We start from the raw sequence: 10,257 nt of genomic DNA on the forward strand, positions 1-10,257 counted from the left end.
CGCGCCTTTCCCCCCCATTTTTCGACCCTGCGGCTTATATAACGGTGCGGCTAACAGCCACTAGGGGACCTCCTAAATCTATGGATTTTACAGGTTACAGTCCACCACCTTTAACTCTCACTCGCTCTTCTCTCACAGGCACACAGCTGCTGCAAATTAATAAATGGGAGCTTCCTCAAACAGCCATCTCTTTCCCGACAATCCCCTCTGTGCACGAACCCTTACATATGGTAATTAAACATTAAAACACCTGCGGTTTATAGTCCAGTGCGGATTATATGTACACATCATTCAATTTAGCTGCTGCGGCTTATATTCAGGTGCACCTTATAGTGCGAAAATTACGGTAGTTATCCGTCAGTGCGGAGAGGCGAATACTGGTTGAAGCAAGCCGAACTGAGCCGATCATAAACGCGCTAATCACTTAACCACTACAGCTGCTCAAACCGCTATACCTACTAGAGCTTAACCATGTAAGGAAACCTATTCTATTGAGATTCTTCTGACAGATGTTGCAATTGTGGTGTAATTTATTATTATTAGAGTGAATGGTTAAGCGACCTTGGGTCTTTTGAAAGTCGCTATATAAAATGAAGTTATTATTATTATTATTATTATTATTATTATTATTATTATTATTATTATTATTATTATTATTATTATTATTATTATTATTATTATTATTATTATTATTATTATTATTATTATTATTATTATTATTATTAATATTTGCTTCATCGTTTTCCTTTTTTATTGAAAAACGTATTATAATGATCATAATGATGTGATTTCCGTGGGTGTCTGTACCAAACAAAACAGTTTCCTTACGTCTGGAGTACAATCTGTAGGCCAGGGCTTCTCTGCAGGGCCACAACACTGCCTTCAGAACGGTATCTAGACACATTTCGCCTTTATATTACATCTTCCTCCGATTTGGTCATTTCACTTGACCATAGTGCGATTTTTACAAGGTTTTGATTGATTGTACAGCCGTACTACCTACCTGTACTGATCTGCTACGCTTCCTTGAGGATTCCTTTAGTCACAGTGGACTCTAGAGAGGACAGATGGCCCTTGGTGGTCTCACCTGTAAGTACATCTGAGTGAGGTTCGACTCGCCAGTCTTTTTATTGATCTCAAACTCCTCGTAGTATCTGGGGAAAAAAAAGAACACGCTTGACTTATCAACACACCTCACATATTTGTTACATTTCAACTCTTCTCAACACATTCTGAGGCCCGCAAACAATCTGTGTGCCTTGTGCCTTGTGCTGTGTGAATTCAATACAATTCAATATCTCTTCAAGTCTGATCAGGTCCGGTCTAATTGACCAATGCAGATCGGGAGATGGACGGGGGGGGGGGGGGGGGGGGGGGATGGGCGTCCTCCCCCTCAAAATTCTAAATGTGCAGTTGCTGGGATGTATGTCTGGGAGTGTTGCATTTATTTATTTGTCATTTTTTGGACTTCATGGTGTTTTTGTTTTGTTCTTGATTCATTGTGATGTTTCTTCATGACTTTTTAAAACGAGACATGTCCGGGGCCCCATGGGGACATTAACGTGTGTTGTCGGGCACTTACAAATACATTTGATTTGATTTGATTTGACTGTGATTGGAGAGTTTGGAGAGAGAGAGAGACAGATCTGGGAAGTCTTGGCAGAAGTGAGCAGAGCAGAGGGAACTGTTATGAGGCGGCAGTGAAGCGTGACTCACCAAGCCTGTGACAGGCGTCTCTCTCTCTCTCTCTCTCTCTCTCATGCTCCGCTTGTTCCAGGTGTCGCACACCCGCCAATACTACCTGCTGTCTCCCGGGGCTGCGCACGTGTGTGTGTGTGTGCGTGTGGCCGTGTGCGTGTGCGTGTGTGCGTGTGTGTGTGTGTGTGTCCAGGACCCAGGTACGCAGCACTGATTAAACCCACGGCTAAGTGGAAAAAAACACGACCGGCTGCCAGCGGCAATGACCCTGAATACACAGTATGGCTGTTTTGGGGAAAACAAATGAGCGGGGAAATGGAATGATACACACACGCAGCTGGTACAGAGAGGAGAGAAACACACTCAAGCAGCTCAGCCAGCCAACCAACCAACCAACCAACCCCTTCGACTACAGGAGCGAGGATGTTTTTATATGACTATATGTACGCGTCTGTCGTGTCTAGTGCGTTTGTAGCCGCGCATAGGGATGTCTGAGTGCGCGTTTGGCGCTTATGGCCACGGGGTAGGGCTGGGCGATAAAAACGATAACGATCGCGATATATTTTAAGTAAGGGATAATGTATAGCTACGAGGTCATTGTCGCAAAATAATTGACCGACACAGAGTTTAAAATACCGAGCCGCCTCGGCGAGGTGTTTTAAACGTCAGTGAAGGTCAATTATTTTGCGACAATGATCGAGTATAGCTATACATTATCCCGCTTATTACATGGCTAACTTACTAACAATATACCTAATTCATTTTACATCGACTCGCAACACTGGTTCTGGCTCCGCTCGTCGCTCCGCCCCCTGTCATCGCCGGCAGCTTCCCCGGCAGCAGAACACCGGCAGTGTCTGATTGCACTGAAACAGTGTGTGTCACTGGGCTTGATTGCGAACAGCTGCGCACAGCGGTCATTATTGTCCCACAGCGGTCATTATTGTCTGATAACTGACCTCTGACGCGCGCTATTGACCAATCACAAGCAAGCATTTCGGCGAATGTGAAAACGCCATGTAATAATAATCGATAATAAAAATAATATCGATAATAATTTTTTTTACTATTATTTATTTGATTACATTTGTATTGTGACCTGCAACAGGGCAGCTTTAAAACCAGAGACGGTGGACAGACTTGTCTTTCTTGCCTGCAACTTAAAGTAATGGCTTTGCTTGTCCAAATGACAATACTGACCAAATTGAGATTTATTTTTTTTGCTTTCTAATGTAAAATACAGTTTGAAACCGTCTATACACAGTAGGCTATGTGGGCTAGCAGAGCTAGTCTCCAGTCATGAGTCACGGTGGTTTGTCCACCAAAAAAGCTCCAAAAGATAGAAAAGAAACGAGCAGAGCCAGAACTGTTCAACTCCCCTGGAGCCACAGCCGGCAGAGAAGCCGGTTTACTTTCGCTTTCAAACCAGCTGCAGCCTGAGAACTGGAGTGTGAGGGGATGTAACACTAAAGATGGCGGCAACGACAAAGAATTGCTGCAAAATAAACATGCATCTGTTGTTTAAATAATAATAATAAAAAACAAATTTAATACTAATAAAAATATCGATAATTATCTATATCAAACAATATGAAAAATGTTATCGTGATATTTCGCAATAACATTTTTGGCCATATCGCCCAGCCCCGCCGCGGGGCGCACAGTACACTACCTGCCGACCATCAGGGAGTTGTTGTAGACGGGCACGTTGGGCCTGTCGGTGCCCTGGAACGGGCCGAAGTGGCAGTTGGGCGCGCCGAACCACTCGTCGAACCCGTGCTTCAGGGGGAGGTGCTGGGCTCGGTGGCCGAGGTGCCTGGGGGGGTCACACGGAGGTTCAGGTTTAACTTTTGTTTAATTTGTCACATATAAAAGGTACATTACAGTGAAATGCTTGGTTCTGTATGATTTAATTTGTTTGTGCTGTTGTCTTTAATTTTCTGTTTATACTATGTTTTTAACTATGTTCTATTTTTATTTTATTTTTTATTAATAATTATTTTATTTTTTAACTATGTTTTTAACCCTGTAGCACTTTAGGTTCCTAGTGAACGAAAAGTGCAATACAAATACAATTAATTATTATTATTATTATTATTATTATTATTATTATTATTATTATTATTATTATTATTATTATTATTATTATTATTATTATTATGAGCCCCTGAGAATGTGCTTCATACAGTAAAAAGAGAAGTAAAAAGAATAAAGACCAAACACTATACACAATATACAAACTAAAGTACAAAATGCTAAAATGAGGTAGGGATGTAGTGCAAATATTTTAATGATAAATAGATAAAATATTGGTGTAGTGTTATAAAAAAGTGTGTAAAGTGAGTGTGTGCATGTGGATGTGTGTGCAATGAACAACAACAACAGCAACAGCAACAAAAACAACAACAACAACAACAACAACAACAACAACAACAACAACAACAACAACAACAACAACAACAACAACAACAACAACAACAAGTACACTTAGGAGGTCAATTAACCCTTTCACTGCCACACGACAGCCGGTTAACCCTTTCACTGTGACAATACAGAAGGTTAGCCCCTTTACTATCACACAACCGACGGCGATGCTCCATTATTAGCATCATTAGCTCCGCATCCCGTCGGTTGTGTGATAGTAAAGGGCTAACCTTCTGTCGTGTAGTGAAAGGGTTAAAAAACAACGTTGTTAAGTCATGCACTAAGATCTCAAGGAGGGGGGATAAAAGCTACAAAATATAGTTTGAATTCTTCCAGCAATTCACTGACCCATTAACCTACAGTAAACTACAGTAACTGGATAATTATGCAAGTTCATATCCAGACACATGTCATTCATTATATTTCTAGAGACCTTTTGTCATATAAATTCTTTATAATCCTCAGTATCACCTCGAAAATATAGCCTCTGCTAGAGAAATAAAGACAATACAGCCTATGCTAGAGAAATAAAGACAATACAGCCTATGCTAGAGAAATAAAGACAATACAGCCTATGCTAGAGAAATAAAGACAATACAGCCTATGCTAGAGAAATAAAGACAATACAGCCTATGCTAGAGAAATAAAAAGATCACTACCCACCATTTGCCAACAATTTTGCTGACATAACCCTTTTTCTTCAGCATCTGCGGTAAAAGGATTTCATCCTCGGAGATCCCTCCCACTATCTCCTGAGGTGTGTAGGCTGCAAAGGTCAAAGGTTACTGAACAAAACCTTCCATGACACCGCCACACATTGTGCACAATGTGAGCCGCGAGATGAAAGGGCTGCAGAGTGAGGGAGGGAGGGGTCTGTGAGGTCAGGAGGTCAGAGAGAGCGTGTACTGTACCGTTCCTGGCGTGGGCGTTGGTGGTGAAGAAGCCGTTTCTGACGGGCAGTCGCCCTGTGAGAAGAGCCGCTCTAGCTGAGGGGGGTAAACAACGAATACACATAATAATAAATAAATACACATAATAAATACAAATAAATACAAAATGCATTCATTCATTCATTCATAAATGAATAATACATAAACACAATAATAGATAAACATACGAATAAATACAATAATTAATAAATAGATAAACATAATAATACATACATAAATAAATATACATAATAAATAAACATTATGTAAGTGCTCCCTTGGATTGGTTTTAAATCACTTTCAATACAATTCATAAGAAGTCTGGCCTAAATGGAAATTAATGTTTAATGTTTCTGGAGCATTACCATATTGCTCTATTGATGAGCTCTGTGTGCATTATATACAGCTCTATTGATGAGCTCTGTGTGCATTATATACAGCTCTATTGATGAGCTCTGTCTGCATTATATACAGCTCTATTGGTGAGCTCTGTCTGCATTATATACAGCTCTATTGATGAGCTCTGTCTGCATTATATACAGCTCTATTGGTGAGCTCTGTGTGCATTATATACAGCTCTATTGATTAGCTCTGTCTGCATTATATACAGCTCTATTGATGAGCTCTGTGTGCATTATATACAGCTCTATTGATGAGCTCTGTGTGCATTATATACAGCTCTATTGATGAGCTCTGTGTGCATTATATACAGCTCTATTGATGAGCTCTGTGTGCATTATATACAACTCTATTGATGAGCTCTGTGTGCATTATATACAGCTCTATTGATGAGCTCTGTCTGCATTATATACAGCTCTATTGATGAGCTCTGTATGCATTATATACAGCTCTATTGATGAACTCTGTGTGCATTATATACAACTCTATTGATGAGCTCTGTGTGCATTATATACAGCTCTATTGATGAGCTCCGTATGCATTATATACAGCTCTATTGATGAGCTTTGTACTGCATGCATTATATACAGCTCTATTGATGAGCTTTGTACTGCATGCATTATATACAGCTCTATAACAAACAGTTGCAGATTCTGAGGGTTAAATCAAAACTCGTCCTAACTAATTATTGCAAGTTCACATTGTGCTTTCGAAGGGATGTACAGAAAGATCAAATAGTCTCCACAAAGGCTGGAGGGGTGAAAACACAAGATGCTGCTGAAATACAGTATAAAACTATCCTTTTCTCTCTGAAGTCTCCTATCAAATCGGTAATGGCACCTTCTTCTGTGGTTTTCTGGGAAAGCTTGATGAACAATTGGTGCTGCCACCACTGGTCGCCAATAAAACACATTACTATCACTGTTAACCTGTCAGGTCAAGGTGCTGTCAGATCTTATTGGTGATGATTGGTGGCAGCGCGGAGCGTTCGTCGATTGGAGGATTTTGATATATACTGTATTTCAGCAGCAGCTTGCGTTTTCACCCAACCAGCCTTTGTCGAGACTCTTTGATCTTTCTGTTGATCCTTTCGAAAATACAATGTGGACTTGCAATAATTAGTTAGGACAAGTTTTGACTTTAACCCTCAGAATCTGCAACGGTTTGTTATAGAGCTTTGTACATAATAACAAAGCTTGTCAATAGAGCTAATTAACATAAGTATTAATGATTAATTAACTAATTGTTCTATCTATGTTTTTGTCTTCAACATTGAAATTAACTGACCGTCTATGACTTCCATAGAAACTCCATGGGACCTGCACCATTTATTGATTGATTGATTGAATTGATTGATTGATTTGTGTAAATTACATTCACGACAGTGAAGGATTTTGAAAATGTCATAAAAATGTATAAGTGGGTTACCAGTTGGTTACAATAAAATTATATGTTCCATTCATCAAACCAGAGTTCCTAAAATGTTTTTTGATTTAACGGTCGACAGACCTAGATGATGACGTACTAGAACACAAACAGAGTTGAAATGTGTGCAATGCAATGCTAGGAAACAAGGAGTGGAGTCTGTGGAACCAGAAAAAGCGGTTTTAAAATCTTGCAGCTTTTATGTTCACAACAGCAATTTTGGACAGATTTGCCCATAATACACTTGTAATGTACATTTTTGCCATCTTTCTTTTGTTATTATAATGCAAATGTTGTTCATTTTTTATATGTTGCTCATTTTAAAATGAAAGTGATTCATTTGTGCACTACTTGTGCTGCTGCTGCTAAGGGCAAGGACTTTACACTTTATAATATATGTATTCAAATGATTAATCCTGCACTGCACTGTCTTTGTCCTGTGTCTGTTGTTGTTGCTGTTGTTATGTGAAAAGAAAATGTATGGGAAAATGCATACTCTGTAAGTTAACGCTGAGACAATTACCAATGTGGTTACACACATAGGCTTAATAAAGGAATCTGAATCTGAAGAGAATAGGGACGTGACTAAATCAACTGGACTCACATGGAGAACAGAGCGGGCTGGCGGTGTAGAAGTTGGGGAACAGCATCCCCTGAGCAGCCATGGCGTCCAGGTTGGGGGTCTCTTTAGCGGGCTGGCCAAACACCCCCAAGTCCCCCCAACCCATCTGGAGGGCAACAACAACAAGACACACTTCTGCTTATGTGATGACTCAAACTAAATACATTTGTACCATTTGTACAGTTGTCATTATTAGCTAAGGCAATGTGTCAACAACACCATGACAAGCTATTTCAGTTGTTTTTATGGTGACAGGCTACATTTATGAGATCCCAACCACTGTCCCAAATAAAATAATAATGTAAGGATAGAGACAGACTGACAGAGAGAGAGAGAGAGAGAGAGAGAGAGAGAGAGAGAGAGAGAGAGAGAGAGAGAGAGAGAGAGAGAGAAAGAGAGAGAGAGAGAAAGAGAAAGGAGAGAGAAAGAGGCAGAGAGAGAGAGAGAGCAGAGGGACAGCGAGAGAGCAGAGAGAGAGAGCATAGAGACAGAGAGAGAGAGCATAGAGACAGAGAGACAGAGAGAGAGAAATGAGAGAGAGGCAGAGAGAGAGAGAGAGCAGAGGGACAGAGAGAGAGCAGAGACAGAGAGAGAGCATAGAGACAGAGAGAGAGAGAAATGAGAGAGAGGCAGAGAGAGAGAGAGCAGAGGGACAGAGAGAGAGCATAGAGACAGAGAGAGAGCATAGAGACAGAGAGAGAGAGATATGTACATCTGCCATCAACTCAGTACAAGCCACATTAGACACTGCAGTAAGTGTTGTACAGTGCAGCTAAAAAAACATCATAAAATACATTTGAATGAAAGGCAACCTTTGTTCACAGGGGGTGACGTTATACATGTTTTAGACAAAAACGTGTACTCAGATATATAATACACTGAATGCAAGTATCCATCTATACACTGAACGTTCTGTCATGATGAATGGATAATGTTGATTTTTTTTTCAATCCAGGAACAAGTCTCCATCATCTCTTTCTCTCCACATGTAACTCACGTCATCCATCAGCATGATGATAATATTTGGGATCGAGCCGTTTGACATGTCTTTTGTCCAACAGCAACATATTAAAGCAGAGAGAAGAGTCCAACTCTGATGAAGAGACAGCATTGCGATGCAACAACGAAGTCATGTGACCAGCATCACAACAAGGAAGTGGTTCTGTTTCATCCTGACTTCAGCAGCGCATGCGCACCACGTGCGCATATTACAGGACGAAACGTATTAAGGCGAGACACTGCAGGTGAATAGTCAAATATACTTTTTTTGTTGATTTTGAGATTTTGTTATATTTTGCTTCCTAAACATGTCTTCTATGAAACTAGTGACAATAAAACGTCAATAACACACATTTAGTTGTTTATTTTACATCATTTTGCCTTATTGCATCCATAAATGTGCATATATTTAATGGGGAAGTGCCTCATTTTCATATATAAACATAAATTTCAGAAAACTTGCAATATATTTGTTCTTAGTTTATATGTACATAACAAATTGGGAAAGTTTCATAGTGATATCTATTCAAATATGTTTTGCCTATTAGGGGGTACTACACTGTACTACACTGTTTGTAGCCTGTGTGTAGTTCTGTTCAGTTCAATAACATCATTATTATTATTATTATTCAGTTATCAGACATGTGTTTAGGTTGTCTATTACTAATGGTTTGATTAGGTATTGTGTTTGTAAATATCTGTTTAAAAAAAAAAGTATGGCATTTTACAATACAGAACTTTGAATGCGTTTTCCCAAAAATGAGTTTTAAGAGTTTTTCCTCATACTCTGAGCCAGAAATCTCCACTTCAGTAGCACTCACATACACCAAAACTTCCAGTTCTATTCATATCTATGTTCTGAAGGTATTTACAGAAGGGTTTGTTGATATCGCATTCATACCCTGATTTATATCACATTTTATTCCTAAAAACATGGCGAAATATGGAATTTTACCATAAAAATGGACTGAATGGAGTATTTTCTGATTTATGGAGTGATAAAAAGAGATATCCAAAATCCCCTCTGTAATAACCTTTGGCTCTAATATGTCAACAAAATGAAACTATCATTTTGAAAATGGCTTTATCCAATGTTCAGATTTCTGTCCTGGAATTATATGCAAATTAGTGCATATTTAAGTAGATTATGCTTCATTTGCATATTTAAACATACAATTTCAGAAAACTTGTAATACAAAAAAGTCTTGTCTTAATATAAGTAATCAACTGGGGAAGTTTCATTGTGATATCTATTAGTTAACTTTTTTACCCTATTCACCTGCAGTGTCTCCCCTTAAGTTTACAATGTTTGTTTTTATTTTTTATTTTATTTGTATTTGTCTCGAACATAGAAACATAAAACAAGTTTAAAAAACAAAAAGGTAAATAGTCAAAGACTATTTCCATACAATAAGTGTTCGAGAAGGAACAGGGGGAAGTAAAACAACGTATCAAGCCCTGCCCCTTCCTTACAATATTTGACATTATAATTTAATAAAAAATACAAATAATATAACAAATAATAAAAAATTAAATAAAAGTACAGTTTTTTATATATCCAAATATCCAAATGAGAAAAAATAAAAAATCACATTACTGCTCAAGCTCCTCTCTCTTATATGTCCATAAGTGCTTGTTTATAGCTACCTTTAAATTGATTGATATTTTTGCTTAATTTTATACTTATTAAAATTAAAATATGTATGTTACAAATGTGATGTTCTAGTTTTAAAAGCGGAAGCGTCTGTTTTTTCCCTTTCC

This window comes from Notolepis coatsorum (genome assembly GCF_963971535.1).
Source record: "Notolepis coatsorum genome assembly, contig: SCAFFOLD_315, whole genome shotgun sequence".
Taxonomy (NCBI): domain Eukaryota; kingdom Metazoa; phylum Chordata; class Actinopteri; order Aulopiformes; family Paralepididae; genus Notolepis; species Notolepis coatsorum.